This window comes from Pogoniulus pusillus, chromosome 21 (genome assembly GCF_015220805.1).
Source record: "Pogoniulus pusillus isolate bPogPus1 chromosome 21, bPogPus1.pri, whole genome shotgun sequence".
NCBI lineage: Eukaryota > Metazoa > Chordata > Aves > Piciformes > Lybiidae > Pogoniulus > Pogoniulus pusillus.
In genome coordinates this window covers 22,279,559-22,299,557 of record NC_087284.1, presented here as the reverse complement: position 1 = coordinate 22,299,557, position 19,999 = coordinate 22,279,559, and the positions used below count along the sequence as shown (strand labels likewise).

General features: G+C 51.8%; 1 protein-coding gene across 2 annotated transcripts in view; it reads right to left on the bottom strand.

Moving 5' to 3' along the window:
- The window catches only part of CDH12 (cadherin 12), a 95,334-nt gene extending 82,630 nt beyond the window's left edge, over positions 1–12,704 (bottom strand). For both annotated transcript variants that reach the window (XM_064161238.1, XM_064161239.1), the window contains exon 1: positions 12,433–12,704. The gene's annotated coding sequence lies outside the window, so the exon portion shown is untranslated. The remainder of the gene's footprint in view (positions 1–12,432) is intronic.
- Between the last annotated feature and the right edge of the window lie 7,295 nt (positions 12,705–19,999).

The window sequence follows — 19,999 nt, the reverse complement described above, 5'->3', positions numbered from 1 at the left end:
TTCTTTATTGTTATTTCCTTATTCTTAGTTCTCTATTTTTTATTTCTCTATTCTTATTTCTCTACTTTTATTCTCTATTTTATTTCTTTATTTTTATCTCTACTCTTATTTCTCTACTTTTTTCACTCTATTCCTATTTCTCTACTCTTATTTCTCTACTCCTATTTCTCTATTCCTATTTTCCTACTCTCATTTCTCTATTCCTATTTCTCTACTCCAATTTCTCTATTCCTATTTTCCTACTCTCATTTCTCTATTCCTATTTCTCTACTCCTATTTCTCTACTCCTATTTCTCTTCTCTTACTTCTCCATTCCTATTTCTCTACTCTCATTTCTCTATTTGCATTTCTTTATTCTCATTTCTCTATTCTAATTCTTTATTCTTATTTCCCTACTCTTATTTCTCTCTCTTTCTCTCCTCCTATTTCTCTCCAACCACTTCTAACTACTTCTTTCTAATCATTCCTTTATAACAATTCCTTCACTCTTTTTTGTCTTCTTAACCCTTGCTTCCCTTCCTCTCCAGCCCCCTGCCACAGACCCACTGATGCAGCCAAATGGACCAGGCTGACTCCAAGGCTGTGAGCCTCCTGCCAGCCCTTTGCTGTCACTCAGAGGAGGCTTTGAGCTTTCCCATCCTTCAGCCAAGCCTTTCAGCACCTTCCTGAGTCTCATTCAGTTTAGGAATGCATTAAGTTAAGGATTTCCTTTTTTATTTCCTCCCCTTCCAAGGGATTTGGTGAATTCATATTTTAATATTTCAAGCCCAGGGCTTGGCTTCTGGTAGGGGATTTAACTTCTTAGCACTTCTTAGCTTAATTGGGCTTCTAGCTGGGAGAAAAGGTTGGGGTTTGGGTTTTTTTTTTTTTTGACATCTGTAAGAGGTAGGACAAATAAAGAGGAGTTAAAATAGGTTCTGGATTACTGGGACAGAGCTGGAGCAAGCTGCACAAGTGACAAAGGAAGGAGGCACAGGGGAGAAATGACCTCTTGCTTTCAGTCTTCATTTCCCCCCAAACATCCATTCATTTGTCCTTGCTGCTGTTACATCCCTCAAAGACCTTTTTTCTCCTCCTTCCTTTAATTAACAGGCAGCTAAAAGTTCCCAGTTCCTTTCTAGAAGGCTGAGCCTCACCTCTGACATCCTTGGTCAGATTGGGAAAGTGTGGAATGGCTCAGCTCAGGAGAGCTAAATGTGAGAACCCAAATTCACAGAATCACAGGTTGGAAAAGCCCCTCAGGACCACCAGGTCCAACCTATGACCCTACCCTACATGGTCCACCCTAAGCACCACATCCAAGTGACTTTAAGATGCATCCAAATGACTTTCAGCTCAGGGGAGCTAAAAGACAGGCTGCTAGATCCAGAGTCTGTCTTTGCTAGATCCAGAGCCTCTCATTGCTAGATCCAGAGCCTGTCTTTGCTAGATCCAGAGCCTCTCATTGCTAGATCCAGAGCCTGTAGTTCCTAGATCCAGAGCCTCTCATTGCTAGATCCAGAGCCTCTCATTGCTAGATCCAGAGCCTCTCATTGCTAGATCCAGAGCCTGTAGTTCCTAGATCCAGAGCCTCTCATTGCTAGATCCAGAGCCTCTCATTGCTAGATCCAGAGCCTGTCTTTGCTAGATCCAGAGCCTGTAGTTCCTAGATCCAGAGTCTGTCTTTGCTAGATCCAGAGCCTCTCATTGCTAGATCCAGAGCCTGTAGTTCCTAGATCCAGAGCCTCTCATTGCTAGATCCAGAGCCTCTCATTGCTAGATCCAGAGGCTGTCTTTGCTAGATCCAGAGCCTGTAGTTCCTAGATCCAGAGTCTGTCTTTGCTAGATCCAGAGCCTCTCATTGCTAGATCCAGAGCCTGTAGTTCCTAGATCCAGAGTCTGTCTTTGCTAGATCCAGAGCCTCTCATTGCTAGATCCAGAGCCTCTTGTTGCCTGAGAAGGATTTTAATGTCTGGGTGAAGAGCTCTCAAGATTTAGTTGGAGGCTTTCTGGCACATTCAAGGTGAAATCCCTAACAGCCCCTCCTGTTATCAACCTCAGATATGTAGCTGAGAGTCATTTTGTTCCCCACCACAGAGCAGGGTTTTCCCCAGCTGAGAGCCCTGGGGCTGCTCTGGCTGCAGAGGAGAAGGCTGAGAGGCTGCAAAGCAGAAGGCTGAGGGAGCTGGGGGGGTGCAGCCTGCAGAGGAGAAGGCTCCAGAGAGACCTAACAGCAGCTGCCAGTGCCTGAAGGGGCTCCAAGAAGGCTGCAGAGAGACTGAGTGCAAAGGGCTGCAGGGACAGGAGGAGGGCAATGGCTGCAAACCAGAGCAGAGCAGCTTGAGAGTGGCTGTGAGGAACAAGTTGTGCAGCAGGAGGCTGCTGGAACCCTGCAGCAGGTTGACTGCACCTCTTAGGCTGACCACAGCACCACTTAGTCTTTGTCATCTTCCAAGGATGTGACAGGCATCAGCTAATTAATTCTTACAGCTCTTTAAATCCCTTTAGAGGGCTTGGGGGAGAAACAAACTCAATCCTAATTACAAGCCCAAAGGCTTTGGCTTTAGCACTGGAGCTAGGGCAGGTTGGTTAACATCTTGATGGGCACTGACAGGAGGAATGAAGCTTTGCTGGAAGCCTCCTTCCTGGGAGCTGTTAAGTCCAGGCTGGATGTGGCCTTTGAGGGGTCCCTGCCCATAGCAGGGAGGTTGGAACTGGCTGCTCCTTGAGGTCCCTTCCAGCCCTGACCATTCTGGGAGCCTCTGATTGAACAAAGTGCCTCACTCACTGCTGAAACAACAACAACAAAGGAGTTTAGACCCTGGAGAGCAAAACTCAGCCAAAGGAACTACCTTCTGGAGAGCAGCTCAGCCTCCATTTTCCATGGGGGACTTTCCACTTCCTCAGGACAGGGAGGAGATAAGAACTTCATTCTGCTGGCCAGGGCTTAGCTAATAACAGAGGTAATAATTACAGCAGTGAAGTTAATGACTGCATTTGGTGCAGGCCTGGTTGCTGGCTGTTACCTGGATACATCAGATAGGCAGTAATGGAATTTCCTTTAACTTATCTTTGGTAGAGAGGGGAAGGGGAAAAAAAAAAACCAAACCACAAACTGAGGATAAAATTAGATTTGATTTGATTTATTTTCACTGCAGCAAATTTTATCTATGACCCAAACAGCAAACTCCCAACTGCTGGGGAGATAAGCAGGGACTTAGTCAATGCAGTGCAATATTCTCTGCTTTTAATAATGACTACATCATAGAGTCACAGAGCTGGCAGGGCTGGGAGGGAGCTCAAGGAGCAGCCAGCTCCAACCTCCCTGCCATAGAACTGCAGGGCTGGAAGGGAGCTCAAGGAGCATCCAGCTCCAACCTCCCTGCCATGGGCAGGGACACCTCACACCAGAGCAGGTTGCCCACAGCCACTTCCAGCCTGGACTTAACAGCTCCCAGGGATGAGGCTTCCAGCACCTCCCTGGGCAGCCTGTGCCAGGCTCTCACCACCCTCTGATCTTCACAGAACCACAGAATGGGTTTGGTTGGAAGGGACCTGCAAAGCTCATCCAATCCAACCCCCCCTGCACTCAGCAGGGACATCCTCCACTAGAGCAGGCTGCTCTCAGCCCTGCCCAGCCTCACCTTCAACATCTCCAGCCATGGAGCCTCAGCCACCTCCCTGGGCAACCTGCTGCAGGGTTCCAGCAGCCTCCTGCTGCACAACTTGTTCCTCACAGCCACTCTCAAGCTGCTCAGCTCTGGTTTGCAGCCACTGCCCTCATCCTGTCCCTGTAGCCCTTTGCACTCAGTCTCTCTGAAGCTTTCTTGGAGCCCCTTTAGGTACTGGCAGCAGCTCTGAGGTCTGCCTGGAGCCTTCTCTTCTCCAAGCTGCATGCCCCCAGCTCCCTCAGCCTTCTCCTCTGCAGCCAGAGCAGCCCCAGGGCTCTCAGCCTCTCCTCAGCAGGCAGTGCTGCAGCCCCTGCAGCATCCTTGCAGCCCTCCCTTGGCCTCTCTGCAGCACATCCCTGCCCCTCTGCAGCTGCCCAGCCCTGGGTGCACTGCTGCAGGTGGGGCCTGAGCAGGGCAGAGCAGAGGGGCAGGAGAACCTCCCTGCATCTGCTGGCATCACTCTTCTGGATGCCCCCAGGACCCCCTTGGCCTCCTTGGCCAGCAGGGCACATTGCTGTGACAGGCAGCACTTAGTGCCCAGCAGCACTGCCAGCTCCTTCTGCACAGGGCTGCTCTCTTGCTAGGCACATCACTCACTTCTCCCTGGCAGGCTCTCTGCACAGTCTCTGCTCTGCATCCTTCTGTCTCCTGGGGTGTTTTTCTGAGTGCTTTGTCTGTTGTAGTTGGCTTTCTGGGCTGGTTTCTGGTGTGGTTGCTTGGGGTTTTATTTCATCTCAGGCTAAGCCTGCTGAGTTGATTTCTTGTCTTAGCAACTACTCCTCATTAACCTCTTAACCTCCCCTGGAAAAGAAACCAAAACCCAAATACATAAATAGCATCTCTTAAAGAGCTCAGAGGGGAATGTTTTGTCTTCACCCACAGCCAAACAAAACCCAAAGCCAAATGGAAATAAAACAAACAAACAAAAAAAACCAAACTAAAATAAAACAACAAAAAAAAACCCAAAGCAAAATAAAACAACAAAATAAATCCAACCAGCTACTGGCAGCAGCTCTGAGGTGCCCCTGGAGCCTTCTCCTCTGCAGCCTGCACCCCCCCAGCTCCCTCAGCCTGTGCTCACAGCAGAGCTGCTCCAGCCCTGCCAGCATCTCTGTGGCCTCCTCTGGCCTCTTCCCAGCACCTCTGTGCCCTCCTCCTGCTGCTGCTGGGGACAGGCTTGGAGGTGAGGGCTGAGCAGAGCAGAGCCAAGGGGCACAATGCCCTCTCCTGCCCTCTGCCCACACTGCTCTGCCTGCAGCCCAGCCCCTGGCTGCCTGCTGGGCTGCAGGAGGGCACTGCTGGCTCCTGGGCAGCTGCTCAGCACCCAACACCCCCAAGCCTCTTTCACCAGGGCTGCTCCCAACCAAGGGCCACAATCCCCTCTCTTGCCCTCTGCCTGCAGCCTCCCTGTAGGATCCCTTCAAGCTCCAGAAAGGCAGCTCTGAGGTCCCCCTGGAGCCTTCCCTTCTCCAGGCTGAACCCCCTCAGCTCTCTCAAAGACATATCAGTTCCACCTTGCATCAGCCTTTGGTGGTGGCTTGGGCTCAGGAAGGCTCAGAGAGGAATTGTATGGAGGTGATGGAATTTCAAGCCCCTAATTTCTTCTTCCTCCTGATCTGTTTGCCCTTTCTCTGCTCTTGGCTGAGTTTGTTTTATGCTAAGAGTTGAAATGCATCAGAAAGAGGAATCTGAAAGGGGTGAAGCAGCCTCCACAAGGAGCAAACCAGAGCTGCCTGCTTGGCCACATCTGCTAAAGAGAAGGTCTTGAAGCAGCAGCTTGTTTTCAGGAAGGTTCAGGAGAAATGGTATGGATGGGATGGAATTTCAGCCATCATCTCTGTAGCCTCCTCTGACCTCTCTCCAGCCGCTCTGTGCCTTCCTGCTGCTGCTGGGGACAGGCTTGGAGGTGAGGGCTGAGCAGAGCAGAGCCAAGGGGCACAATCCCCTTTTCTTGCCCTGCTGCTCACACTGCTCTGCCTGCAGCCCAGCCCCTGCCTGCCTGCTGGGCTGCATTTTACCCTTTGCCTGCCTTGCTGATGCCCAGGAGTGTAAATTCCCTTTCACCATGGATGCTATCCTGACATCAACCACAGGAGCAGAGGATGTGAGGGGCTGGAAGGGACATCTAATCATCAGCTCCCTGTCATCTTCCACCTCCATGACTTAGAGGCCAGAGAGAGAGCCTGGTGTACAAAAATACATCATGCAGCATCCCCTACTGCAAACAGGACTGAATCCTGCAGCTACTGAGCACATTAATCAGCAGCCCAGCAGCAAGGCCCCACTCGTGCAGCTGGAGCAAGCCTGGAGACAGGAGTCCATCTCCCATGGAAGTGGCTACTGATTGCAGGCTAAGGTGGTGTGCCTGGGGAGCTCAACTCTGCAGCCTTCTGGCCAGCAGAGAAGGGCAGAGCTGGCTGGCTGCAGCCCTTGGCTTAGCTGTGCTGCCCATCTGACTCAGCAGAGGAGAGCAGCACTGCTTGCATAAAGCCTCAGCCTCCTCTTCCTCACCGTGCACACCCCCAGCTTCCTCAGCTACTCCTCCCCAGCCCTGTTCCCCAGCTTCATTGCCCTGCTCTGGACCTGCTCCAGCTCCTCAAGGTCCTTCTTGGAAGGAGGGGTACAAAACAGAAGGAGACTCCACCACCTCTCTGGGCAGCCTGTGCCAGGGCTCTGCCACCCTCACACTCCAGAAGTTCTGTCTCCTGTTCAGCTGCAACTTCCTGGGCTGCAATTTCCATCCCTTGCCCCTTGTCCTATGGCAGGGCACAGGTGAGCAGAGGCTGTCCCTGGCCCTGCCTTCAAAACTGAACATGCCCTGATGGGGAAAAACTTCACCATGACAGATGCAGTAAGGCCATTAGCTCAGCACCACCACACCCAGCACTCTGTAGCTCACCTTGCAGGTCTCTTCCAACCTGGTTGATTCTATTCCAGTCTATTCTACTCTATTTCTATTCTATTCCATTCTCTTTCTCTCCCATTTCATTCTATTCTATTCTATTCCATTCTATTCCATTCCATTCTGTTCCATTCCACTCCATTCCTATTGTAATCCATTCTATTTCTATTCCATTCCATTCTATTTCTATTCTATTCCATTCTATTCTTTTCCATTCCATTCTATTTCTATTCTATGCCATTCCACCCTATTTCTATTCTATTCCATTCCATTCTATCCCATCCTATTTCTATCCTATTCCATTCCATTCTATTCCATTCTATGTCTATCCTATTCCATTCCATCCTATTTCTATTCTATTCTATTTCTATTCCAATCTGTTCTATTTCTACTCACATTCCATTCTATTCCATTCCATCCCATCCTATTTCTATGCTATTTCTACTCCCATCCCATTCTATTCCATTCCATTCCATCCCATTCCATCCCATCCCATTTCTATTCTATTTCTACTCCCATTCCATTCTATTCCATTCCATCCTATCCTATTTCTATGCTATTTCTACTCCCATTCCATCCCATTCTATTCCATCCCATCCCATCCTATTTCTATGCTATTTCTACTCCCATTCCAGTCTATCCCATCCCATTTCTATTCTATTTCTACTCCTATTCCATTCTATTTCATTCCATTCCATCCTATTTCTATTCTATTTCTACTTCCATTCCATTCTATTCCATTCCAATCCATCCCATTCTATTCCATCCCATCCCATCCCATTCTATTCCATCCCATCCCATTCCATCCTATTTCTATTCTATTTCTACTCCCATTCCATTCTATTCCATTCCATCCCATTCTATTCCATCCCATCCCATTCTATTCCATCCCATCCCATGCTATTCCATTCCACCCCATCCTACTTCTATTCTATTTCTATTCCCATTCCACCTCATTCTACTCCATCCCATCCCATCCCATCCTATCTCTGTTCTATTCTGCTCTGTTCTCTCTCTGTTCTCTCCTGTCTCTGCACACACACAGGTGTGCTCAGGAGGAGCTCTGCTCAGTGCTCCCCAGCTCTCAGAGCAGGGTTAGCATCCTCCTTCCCCATGCCTTGCTCTCCATTCCCCCTCCTAGCCTCTGAATGCCACCAAAGCCCTTCCCCGGGCATGCCCCAGCCCCTCAATGTCCTGCTTTGAGCAAGGGCCCCAAAACTGAGCACAGCACAGCCTGATGGTGAAAACCCTCACCCATGGCCCACAGAACTCCCTCTGGCACTGCAAGCACAGGCAGGAGAAACCCAATTAGAGGCTGCACAGAGCAGGCTGTGCAAATAGCAGCACAGCCCAGGAGCTGCCTGTGCCAGCTTGTCAGCTGCTGTTTCCTCTCCCCTGCTCCACTCTCAGTGGACTGACAATTCATTTAGCTGGTTTTTCCTACCTCAGGCCTGACCTTTATTCCTCCAGGGCCCAAAATGAATCATGGCCCAATCTTCTGGAAACACCAGCAGTGAATATCCTGTCTGTTACTGTTAAAGGAAGGGGAGGTGAAGTCTTCCAGGGCAAGAGATGCCTGCAAAGAGCTCAGACCAAAGGCATATTTGGGGGCTCTTGAAGCTATACTACACCCAGACTAGAGGTGATTCTCTGTGCTGAGACCCCACTGCTGGAGCCCCTGGCACAGGAAAGGGCTGGAGGGGCTGGAAGGTGCCAGAGAAGGGCCCCGAGGGTGAGCAGAGGGCTGGAGCTGCTCTGCTGTGAGCACAGGCTGAGAGTTGGGGGGGCTGAGCCTGGAGAGGAGAAGGCTCCCAGGAGAGCTTCTTGTGGCCTTGCAGTGTCTGAAGGGGGCTGCAGGAGAGCTGGAGAGGGACTTTGGAGGGTGCTGGGTAGGGATAGGAGCAGGGGGAATGGATCCAAGCTGGAGGAGGAGAGATTGAGGTGAGACATGAGGGAGAAGTTGTTGAGCATGAGGGTGGTGAGAGCCTGGCACAGGCTGCCCAGGGAGGTGCTGGGAGCCTCAGCCCTGGAGGTGTTTAAGGCCAGGCTGGATGTGGCTGTGGGCAACCTGCTCTGGTGTGAGGTGTCCCTGGGCATGGCAGGGGGATCCAGAGCTGAATGCTCCTTGAGCTCCCTTCTAACCCTGACAGTTCTATGAGTCTGTGCATCAGACAACCATGGAGCTGCTGTGGGGGTGAGCTAGAGCTGATAAAAACCATGGAGCTGTTGTGGGAGTGAGTTAGAGATGCAAAAAGCATGGAGCTGTTGTGGGAGTGAGTTAGAGATGCAAAAATCATGGAGCTGTTGTGGGGGTGAGTTAGAGATGCTAAACCCATGGATTGGTTTGAGTCAGGAAAAGATGACACAAACATGTTCATTTCCCCACCCCTTCCCCTCCCTGGCAGTAAGAACCAGTCCATGGGATGTGAATTTCCTTTGCTCCATAGCTTTGGGTGAGTGTTATTGTCTGATGCCCTTGCTCACAGCAGATCAGGCATTAGCCTGTCTGAACTCAAGGAGCTGCCTCTATTTTCCTGGCAATTAAACCTCTTGAGAAGGCTGAGGATGAAATGAGACCTCCTGAATGGCCAAGGACAAAATCTTGGTGGTGCTGCTTGTAACTTGGCTCCAGCACTGCTCATAAATTCGAGGAGAAAATCCTTAGTGGAGTGCAGGCATCCAAAGAATGAGAAGAAATGAGGCTAAAGCAGGAGTGAAAGGCAGGAGGAAATTCTTGAGTGGAGCTGGCTCCAGCCAGGATGATCAGACAGAGGCAGAAAGGCTCTGCATTAATGCCCACTGATTGATTGAGGCACAACAAACTTTCTCCCTGATGGTTTGCTGAGCTATAGAAAGGCTTTCCAGTGAGCAGAGTAGCCAAATTTATCCCTAACCCCACCCCAAGTATCTCCAAGATTTCCTTCACTCCCTACTGTAGTTAAGCTTGAGGCTAGAGTGGCTGAGAGCAGGCAGGCAGAGAGGGACCTGGGGGTGCTGGCAGAGAGCAGCTGCAGAGGAGGCAGCAGTGCCCAGGTGGGCAGCAGAGCCAATGGCATCCTGGGCTGGCTCAGGAGCAGTGTGGGCAGCAGGACAAGGGAGCTGCTTCTGCCCCTGTGCTCAGCACTGCTCAGGCCACCCCTGCAGTGCTGTGTCCAGCTCTGGGCTCCTCCATTGCAGAGAGCTGTTGAGGTGCTGGAAGGTGCCCAGAGCAGGGCAGCAAGGCTGGGGAGGGGCCTGGAGCATAAACCCTATGAGGAGAGGCTGAGGGAGCTGGGGGGGTGCAGCCTGCAGCAGAGGAGGCTCAGGGCAGAGCTGATTGCTGCCTGCAGCTGCCTGCAGGGAGGCTGTAGCCAGGTGGGGTTGGGCTCTGCTGCCAGGCAGCCAGGGCCAGAAGAAGGGGACAGAGGCTGAAGCTGTGCCAGGGCAGGTCTAGGCTGGATGTTGTTAGGAAGTTGTTGTCAGAGAGAGTGATTGGCTTTGGAATGGGCTGCCCAGGGAGGTGGTGGAGTGGCTGTGGCTGGAGGTGTTGCAGCCAAGCCTGGCTGGGGCACTTAGTGCCATGGTCTGGTTGGTTGGACAGGGCTGGGTGCTAGGCTGGGCTGGAGGAGCTTGGAGCTCTCTGCCAACCTGCTTGGTTCTCTGATTCTCTGGTTCTGTGCATCAATCACTACATTAATTCCAGGGTTAGAGACTTATCCTTGCAGCCAGACAATGATTCCTTGTCCTGTGCTGGGGCACAGGTGAGCAGAGGCTGTCCCTGTCCCTTCCTTCCTCACTCCCAGCCCTCAGCTCTTGACAGACATTGCTCAGATCCCCTCTCAGCCTTCTCCTCTGCAGACTGAGCATCCTCAGGGCACTCATCATCCTCTCCTCATGGCCATTGCTCTGGACACTTTCCAGGTTGCTCAGACCTCTACCATTTTACATCTCCAAGAAAGCAGCTTCATCTTTTGCTTTGCTCCTGTGCCCTTTAAGCTTCCAAACTCTGCACTGAAACCCCAAACTCTTCCTTGGCTTAGAAACAACCCAGGAATCAATATTAATTCTTTTTCCTCCCTCTCCTGCCTTCAATTGGAGGAATTCTTTCCAAATCAGGTTTCAAATGCATTTTTCATCCCTTCTCCAAGGGGATAAACCTCCCTCCCCCCCCCAGAAAATGAAGGTGAAAGCAGAGCAGCTCTCTAATTGCTCTCCCTCCCAGCACAAAGCTTAGCTGCAGAGGGAATTGCCAAGCCAAGGCTTACAGCATAGCTTCAGGGAGGGGTTAGAAGAAGATGAATGTTCATTGCTTTTAATCCTCCCCATGATTTAGGAGCCTCTGGGGTGCCTCTTCTCCAGAGTATGGACTGCTGTGGGCTTGGTCTGCCTCACTGCTTTCATGCCAGAGGTGTTTGGGAGGTCAGGGAGGGATTCTGGTGCCATCTAGAATGGGTTTAGGTTGGAAGGAAGCTCGAAGCTCAGCCAGTTCCATGGGCAGGGACACCTCCTGCTAGAACTGGTCACTCAAGGACTCAGCCAACCTGCTCCTGAACACCTCCAGGGAGGTTGTGGAGCACAGAAGCACCCAATGTGATCAAAGATGGTGACCTGGATTGCTTCCAAAGAGCATCCCCAGTAAAAAGCAGGAGATGGAACGGGCTGGGAAGGGGCAGGAGTGAGCCAGAGAGCTACAGAATGTTTCTGTGTTGAGCTCTTGGAAGCTGAGAGGCCTGGAGCTGATGTTTCCTCAGCTGAACACAAATGTATGCAGTTAAAACAAACATCAGAGCACCTCCTGGAGCAAGTGAACACGTAGCTGGCTGCAGCTCCAATGCCTCTGCAGTGCAGAGAAGCAGAGGATGGGTTGGGTTTGGAAAGTCCTCTGAGCTCATCCAGTCCAAGCAGCAACCCAACCCCACCACAGCCACCAAACCCTGGCCTCAAGTGCCTTGGCTGTCATCTCTGAGCTCATCCAGTCCAAGCAGCAACCCAATCCCACCATGGCCACCAAACCCTGGCCCCAAGTGCCTTGGCTGTCATCTCTGAGCTCATCCAGTCCAAGCAGCAACCCAATCCCACCATGGCCACCAAACCCTGGCCCCAAGTGCCTTGGCTGTCATCTCTGAGCTCATCCAGTCCAAGCAGCAACCCAACCCCACCATGGCCACCAAACCCTGGCCCCAAGTGCCTTGGCTGTCATCTCTGAGCTCATCCAGTCCAAGCAGCAACCCAATCCCACCATGGCCACCAAACCCTGGCCCCAAGTGCCTTGGCTGTCATCTCTGAGCTCATCCAGTCCAAGCAGCAACCCAACCCCACCACAGCCACCAAACCCTGGCCTCAAGTGCCTTGGCTGTCATCTCTGAGCTCATCCAGTCCAAGCAGCAACCCAATCCCACCATGGCCACCAAACCCTGGCCCCAAGTGCCATGGCTACACATTGCTGCAACACCTTCAGGCATGGGCACCTCCTAGACATCAATCATCTCCTAAAACTCAAACCAGCTCCTAAAACTCAAACTACCTCCTAAATTCCAAACCAGCTCCCAAAACTCAAACCAGCTCCTAAAAATATTCAAACCAGCTCCTAAAATCCAAACCAGCTCCCAAAACTCAAATCATCTCCTAAAACTCAAACCAGCTCCCAGAACTCAAACCAGCTCCCAGAACTCAAACCACCTCCTAGAACTCAAACCAGCTCCCAAAACTCAAACCAGCTCCTAGAACTCAAACCAGCTCCCAAAATCCCAGCTCCTATAATTCCAACACCTATGGAATCCAAGCTTAGAAAATTCAAATCCTCATCCAACAAAAAATTCCAACTTCCTTTCCCAATAATTCCAATTCTTATCACAAACCTCCAACCTCTTAGCCAATAATTCCAGCTCATCAGATTCCTACCTGCCTCTAACCACTCCAAGCTGAGTGGTGAAGTCCTTGGGATTGCAGGAGAGGATTCCAGTCAGAGGGAGCTGGACAGGCTTGACAAGTGGAGAGGAGAAGGCTCCTGGAAGTCTGTGCCAATGTGGGGAGAAGGCTCCTGGAAGTCTGTGCCAATGTGGACAGGAAAAGGCTCCTGGAAGTCTGTGCCAATGTGGACAGGAAAAGGCTCCTGGAAGTCTGTGCCAATGTGGAGAGAAGAATCCTGGGAGTCTGTGCCAACGTGGAGAGGAGAAGGCTCCTGGGAGTCTGTGCCAATGTGGGGAGAAGGCTCCTGGGAGTCTGTGCCAATGTGGGGAGAAGGCTCCTGGGAGTCTGTGCCAATGTGGAGAGGAGAAGGCTCCTGGGAGTCTGTGCCAACGTGGACAGGAGAAGGCTCCTGGAAGTCTGTGCCAATGTGGGGAGGAGAAGGCTCCTGGAAGTCTGTGCCAATGTGGGGAGGAGAAGGCTCCTGGAAGTCTGTGCCAATGTGGGGAGAAGGCTCCTGGGAGTCTGTGCCAACGTGGACAGGAGAAGGCTCCTGGAAGTCTGTGCCAATGTGGGGAGGAGAAGGCTCCTGGAAGTCTGTGCCAACGTGGGGAGGAGAAGGCTCCTGGAAGTCTGTGCCAACGTGGGGAGGAGAAGGCTCCTGGGAGACCTTACAGCAGCATTCCAGTCAGTCACATGGACCTGGAGGGAAGATGTGGAGGGACTCATTAGGACAAGAGGTGACTCTCTCCTTGCCTGACAGTTTGGAACCAGATGAACTTCCAGCCCAAACCATGCTATGAATCTCTGATTCCTTCACTTTCAAATCTTCCAATGCCATTTTGATGCTCTCCTGTGGTGAGACATTGGAAGAGGCTGCCCAGGGAGGTGCTGGAGTCACTACCCCTGGTGAGCAGCAGGTGGTTTAGTGCTCTTGGAGATGTTGCCTACAGGTTGGGCTTGATAAGCTTAGAGGTTTTATCCCAACTGTAATGATTCTATAATTCCATCACAGAAGTAAAAGCAAACAGAGCTCTCCTGGGTGGAGTAGCTGGAGAGTAGGATGAGACATAGGTTAGACTTTAAATGTTGGGGACTGGAGAGGAGGCAGCTCAGGTGGGACAGAGTGGTTCTGAAAGGAAAAGGAACTTCCTGGCCTGCAGTGAGCACAGGCAGGCACAGCCTAAAGGGATTCAAAAGGCAAATGGGCAAGAACTGAATGGAAGAGTCCAGCCCAGAGCCCCAAAGAGCTGCTGCAGGCAGTGAACAGCTCCTGTGAGGCCAGGCTGAGGCAGCTGAGGCTGCTTGGAGCAGAGGAGCCTGAGGCTGCCCTCAGTGCTGGGCATAAAGATGTGCAGGGCTGGAGTCAGGCTCTGTTCAGGGCTGTCCAGTGCCAGGCCAAGGGGCAGTGGTTGCCAGCTGGAGCAGAGGAGCTGCCAGGGGGACAGAAGGGAAAGCTTTGTCCCTGTGAGGGTGGCAGAGCCCTGGAGCAGGCTGCCCAGAGAGGTTGTGGAGTCTCCTGCTCTGGAGCCTTCCAAGCTCTGTCTGGATGTGTTCTGTGTGTCCTGCCCTGGGGGGGGGGGAGCTTGGACTGGATGAGCTTTGGAGGTCCCTTCCAATCCCTCATGTTCTGTTAGAAAGAGATCACAGAATCACAGCATGAAGCAGGTTGGAAAAGACCTCTGAGATCATCAAGTCCAACCTAGCACCCAACACCTCCTCATTAACTACCCCATGGCACTAAGAGCCTCATGCAGCCTGCTCTTAAGCACCTCCAGGGATGGGGACTCCACCACCTCCCTGGGCAGCCCATTCCAATGCCAATCACTCTCTCTGACAGGAACTTCCTCCTAACATCCAGCCTAGACCTCCCCAACACAACTTGAGACTGTGTCCCCTTGTTCTGTTGCTGCTTGCCTGGCAGAAGAGCCCAACCCCACCTGGCTACAGCCTCCCTTCAGGGAGTTGTAGACAGCAATGAGCTCTGCCCTGAGCCTCCTCTGCTGCAGGCTGCACTCCCCCAGCTCCCTCAGCCTCTCCTCACAGGGCTTGTGCACAAGGCAGAGAAAAGAGCCAGCAAGAGGAGCATGCAGAACATCCTCCCAGTTTGCAGAGGAGTCAGAAACTGGACGACCAGGGAAGGCAGGGAGGTGGGAGAGAAGGTAGGGACTGTGGCTGCTTGAGGAACACAGAGGGCAAGAGAGCAACAGGCAATGGAAGAGGAAGGGAACTCTGAGGGCAGCCAAGTCCTCTTCACAAGGCTAAGAGGAGCACACATGGAACCCTCCATCAATTCAGTATGACTTTCTGTGGCCCTGGAGCTTGTCAGCAGCAAGAGGAATGATTGCTCCCAGCACTGGGTTCAGGTGGCATTAATTATTAACAGCAGGTCACCCAATTAACCAGGGCACAACACAGCCTGGCAGAGGCAGGCAGTTGTAGATGCTGTGTAGCTCCATTTGGGGCATGAATTACTCAGTGACTCAAAGCTAACCCAACACACTCCAAGGTCAGACAGAGGCACAGAAGCTGCTTAACAGTTTTCTGGTGTAAATGTGATATTATTGTATGGAATAGAAGAATAATGAACCAAATCTCTCCTGCTGCACAACCATTCCCTGCTGAAAACAGCCCCAACCCCCAAATCTCTCCTGCTGCACAACCATTCCCTGCTGAAAACAGCCCCAACCCCCAAATCTCTCCTGCTACACAACCATTCCCTGCTGAAAACACCCTGGAGAGGGGAAGGCTCCCAGGGGACCTTATTGTGGTCTTTGAGGATCTGCAGGGGGCTCCAAGAGAGCTGGGGATTTAGGCTGTCAGGGAGTGCCAGGATTGGGGGAATGGAGCAAAGCTGGAAGTGGGGAGAGTGAGAGTGGAGGTGAGGAGGAAGTTGTTGAGCAGGAGAGTGGTGAGAGGCTGGCAGGGGTTGCCCAGGGAGGTGGTTGAGGCCCCATGGCTGGAGGTGTTTGAGGCCAGGCTGGCTGAGGCTGTGTGCAGCCTGCTCTAGGGTAGGGTGTCCCTGGGCATGGCAGGGGGTTGGTACTGGCTGCTCCTTGTGCTCCCTTCCAGCCCTGACTGGTTGTGATTCTGTGATTCTGATTCTGGGGTTCTATGATTCTGTGATTCTATATTCCTATGATCAAGAAGCTCACACAAGCCCTGTGAGGAGAGGCTGAGGGAGCTGGGGGGGTGCAGCCTGCAGCAGAGGAGGCTCAGGGCAGAGCTGATTGCTGCCTGCAGCTGCCTGCAGGGAGGCTGTAGCCAGGTGGGGTTGGGCTCTGCTGCCAGGCAGCCAGGTACAGAAGAAGGGGACAGAGGCTGAAGCTGTGCCAGGGCAGGTCTAGGCTGGATGTTGTTAGGAAGTTGTTGTCAGAGAGAGTGATTGGCACTGGAATGGGCTGCCCAGGGAGGTGGTGGAGTGGCTGTGCCTGGAGCTGTTGCAGCCAAGCCTGGCTGGGGCACTTAGTGCTATGGTCTGGTTGGTTGGGCAGGGCTGGGTGCTAGGCTGGGCTGGAGGAGCTTGGAGCTCTCTGCCAACCTGCTTGGTTCTATGAGCCTATGGTAGCTGTGGCCCTTTCCAGGTGCCTCTGGGCTGCAGCTTCTCCCCTTCTACCCCTCCCCAGAACCCTCCTGAGTGGGACAAAGCAAAGAGCCTCCTTTCTCCTTCCCTCCCTTCAGCCCTTGCCAATGGGAAGAGCTATTTTCCTGCTGGGGGAGGCCCAAGTTCAGGAGGAACTGGAATGAAAGCAATCAGCCATTCCCCACGGCCATTCACCCTGCTAGCAGTGAGCAGTGATTTGCAGTCCCTGCTGGCTTGGCTTGAAGCTGAGCTCCTGGCTGAAAGGTCAAAAAGCTTCCTAAGCAATTATCAATCTCCTTGGTTCATCCTAGCCCCCTCTATTATCCTGATTTCCTTAGGAAGATTAATGCTGCTGCTCCCCCCCAATTTAATCAAATAAGCCTTTGGCTCTTGACATTTCCTCCCATCCCACAGCTGCTTCATCCCAGGGATAAGGCAAAGCAGAAAAGACCATAATGAAATTACTGCCTCAGATCTCTCTCAAAAGTTAAATAGTGGCTCCTCAAGACTCTGTTTGGAATCAAGACACAAACAACTCCATCACTGCACTGAGGGCTGCTTTGTGGTGCCTTCAGCATCTGAGTTGGGCTTGAGTTTGTCAGGTGTGGTTTGATAAAAGCATCACAGAAGGGTTTGGGTTGGGAGGGAGCTTTGAGATCAAGAATCAGAGAATGGGTTGGGTTGGGAGGGAGCTTTGAGATCAAGAATCAGAGAATGGGTTGGGTTGGGAGGGAGCTTTGAGATCAAGAATCAGAGAATGGGTTGGGTTGGGAGGGAGCTTTGAGATCAGGAATCAGAGAAGGGTTAGGGTTGGGAGGGAGCTTTGAGATCAGGAGTCAGAGAAAGGTTTGGGCTGGGAGAGAGCTTTGAGATCAGGAATCAGAGAAGGGTTAGGGTTGGGAGGGAGCTTTGAGATCAGGAGTCAGAGAAAGGTTTGGGTTGGGAGAGAGCTTTGAGATCAGGAGTCAGAGAAAGGTTTGGGTTGGGAGGGAGCTTTGAGATCAGGAATCAGAGAAGGGTTAGGGTTGGGAGGGAGCTTTGAGATCAAGAATCAGAGAAAGGTTTGGGTTGGGAGGGTTCTTCAGGATCAGGAATCAGAGAAGGGTTAGGGCTGGGAGGGAGCTTCAAGATCAGGAATCAGAGAAGGGTTAGGGTTGGGAGGGTCCTTCAGGATCATCTAGTCCCAACCCCCTGCCATGGTCAGAGACACCTTTTAGCAGAGCAGGCTGCTGAAGGCCTCATCCAGCCTGCTCCACTTGGCAACTAAACCTCTTGGTTCTTCCTGCTTAGGCAGTCAATATTTGGGGAGAGTCACTGGCACATAAATACTCTGTAGCTGGACTTGGGAAAGTCACCTTCTGGACACCAGCCTGGGAGCCACAGTCTGTGCTCCAGCACCACTCAGGAGGCAGAATCTGTGCTCAAGCACTATTAAGGAGCACAATCTGTGCTCAGCCACAACTGAGGAACCACAATCTGCACTCCAGCAGCACCAAGCAGCCACAATCTGTGCTCAGACACCATTTGGGAGGCAGAATCTGAGCTCAGTCACCACTAAGGAGCCACAATCTGTGCTCAACCACAACAAAGGAGCCACAATCTGTGCTCCAGCACCACCAAGCAGCCACAATCTGTGCTCAGACACCATTTGGGAGGCAGAATCTGTGCTCAGTCACCACTAAGGAGCCACAATCTGTGCTCAGTCACAACTAAAGAGCCACAATCTGTGTTCCAGAACCACTTAGGAGGCAGAATCTGTGCTCAGCCACAACAAAGGAGCCACAATCTGTGTTCCAGCACGACTAAGGAGCCACAATCTGTGCTCAATCACAACTAAGAAGCCACAATCTGTGCTCCAGCACCACTAAGGAGCCACAATCTGTGCTCCAGCACCACTAAGGAGCCACAATCTGTGCTCCAGCACCACTCAGGAGCCACAGTCTGTGCTCAGGCACCACTCAGGAGCCACAATCTGTGCTCCAGCACCACTAAGGAGCCACAATCTGTGCTCAGTCACAACGAAAGAGCCACAATCTGTGCTCCAGCACCACTAAGGAGGCAGAATCTGTGCTCAGCCACAACAAAGGAGCCACAATCTGTGCCCAAGCACCACTCAGGAGCCACAGTCTGTGCTCAGGCACCACTCAAGAGCCACAATCTGTGCCCAAGCACCACTCAGGAGCCACAGTCTGTGCTCAGGCACCACTCAGGAGCCACAATCTGTGCCCAAGCACCACTCAGGAGCCACAGTCTGTGCTCAGGCACCACTCAGGAGCCACAATCTGTGCCCAAGCACCACTCAGGAGCCACAGTCTGTGCTCAGGCACCACTCAGGAGCCACAATCTGTGCCCAAGCACCACTCAGGAGCCACAGTCTGTGCTCAGGCACCACTCAGGAGCCACAATCTGTGCCCCAGCACCACTCAGGAGCCACAATCTGTGCCCCAGCACCACTAAGGAGACAGAAACAAAGCTCCCCATCAGCCAAGCTTTGCTCTGGGTATTACTGAGCACTTTTATTAATCTGAGCTATAAAAGCATTTTATGACCTGCTTGAATTTCCCCCACTTTAACCTCTGAAGTTAAATGGAGCTTTATATCCCCATCTATATTTCTATGCTTCTGAGCTCTCCACATGAAATTCCTACCATGGAAAAAGGAATAGTCAGGAACTGGGTTTGACTCCTTATTATCATATTGTCTGTGCCAAGGAAAGAGAGGCTCCAAGCAGTAAAGGTATTAAAAGCAGACCATTACCCTTTTATTGTCAGTTTGGGGGCACACCTGCAGGGTCAGATGGTTGGGGGTGCAGGGGGAAAGAAACAGTCCACAGCTGTAGTAACTGCTGAGTCCTCTTGCAGTGTCATTGCAAGCCTAGGATTAGTTTTACATCTGAGTGTACTCACTGCAGAGCATGAAAACTTTATGATCCACTTAGCTACCAAGCTCTGGCACTAGCTCCAAGCACTGGAGGAAGCTCTGGCATTGGCTCTGGCACTAGCTCCAAACCATTGCCCTTGGCCTGGCTCAGAGCCCCTCAGCACAAGTCCCTCTGCAGCCTTCCTGCAGGAGCCCTTCAGGCCCTGGCAGCAGCTCTGAGGTGCCCCTGGAGCCTTCTCCTCTGCAGCCTGCACCCCCCCAGCTCCCTCAGCCTGTGCTCACAGCAGAGCTGCTCCAATCCCCTCAGCATTTTCATGTCCTCTTCCATACCTGTTCCATCAGGTGCAAATCCTTCCTGTGTTGGAGGCTCCAGAGCTGGATAGAGCTCTGCAGGTGAGGTCTCCCCAGAACAGCCTCAGCCTGCTCTGCCTCAGCTCCAAACCATTGCCCTTGGCCTGGCTCAGAGCCCCTCAGCACAAGTCCCTCTGCAGCCTTCCTGCAGGAGCCCTTCAGGCCCTGGCAGCAGCTCTGAGCTGCCCCTGGAGCCTTCTCCTCTGCAGGCTGCCCTCAGCCTGTGCTCACAGCAGAGCTGCTCCAGCCCTGACAGCATCTCTGTGGCCTCCTCTGGCCTCTCTGCAGCAGCTCTGTGCCCTCCTCCTGCTGCTGCTGGGGCCACACAAAAAACTGCAGACAACAAATAAGAGTAATTAAAACCCATTAAAACCTTCAATAAATTAACAAAAAAATATCACCAGGAGCAAATCAAACCAAACCAACACAGAAAGGAAGCAGAAATCAGGAGCAAAATTCATTGCAATGTGCAAATTGAAGTCATTAAAAACCAACCACAACAACAAAAAAAGAAGTTTTAAAAGTGTCTTTGTAGGGGAAAACACACAAAAAATGAATAAAATTGATTAGAAATAGGAACATTTGAAATGGAAATGAATTAATGGGAGTCAATGAAGGTCACTTCCAACCTGGTTGGTTCTATGAGGCTATGAAATGCAGCTCAGACTTGCTAAGCAGAAATGCCTTATCTGTGTTTGGATTCTTGTTCTTACACCTCTCAGCAAGCCTATGAGTGAAGGAGACCTC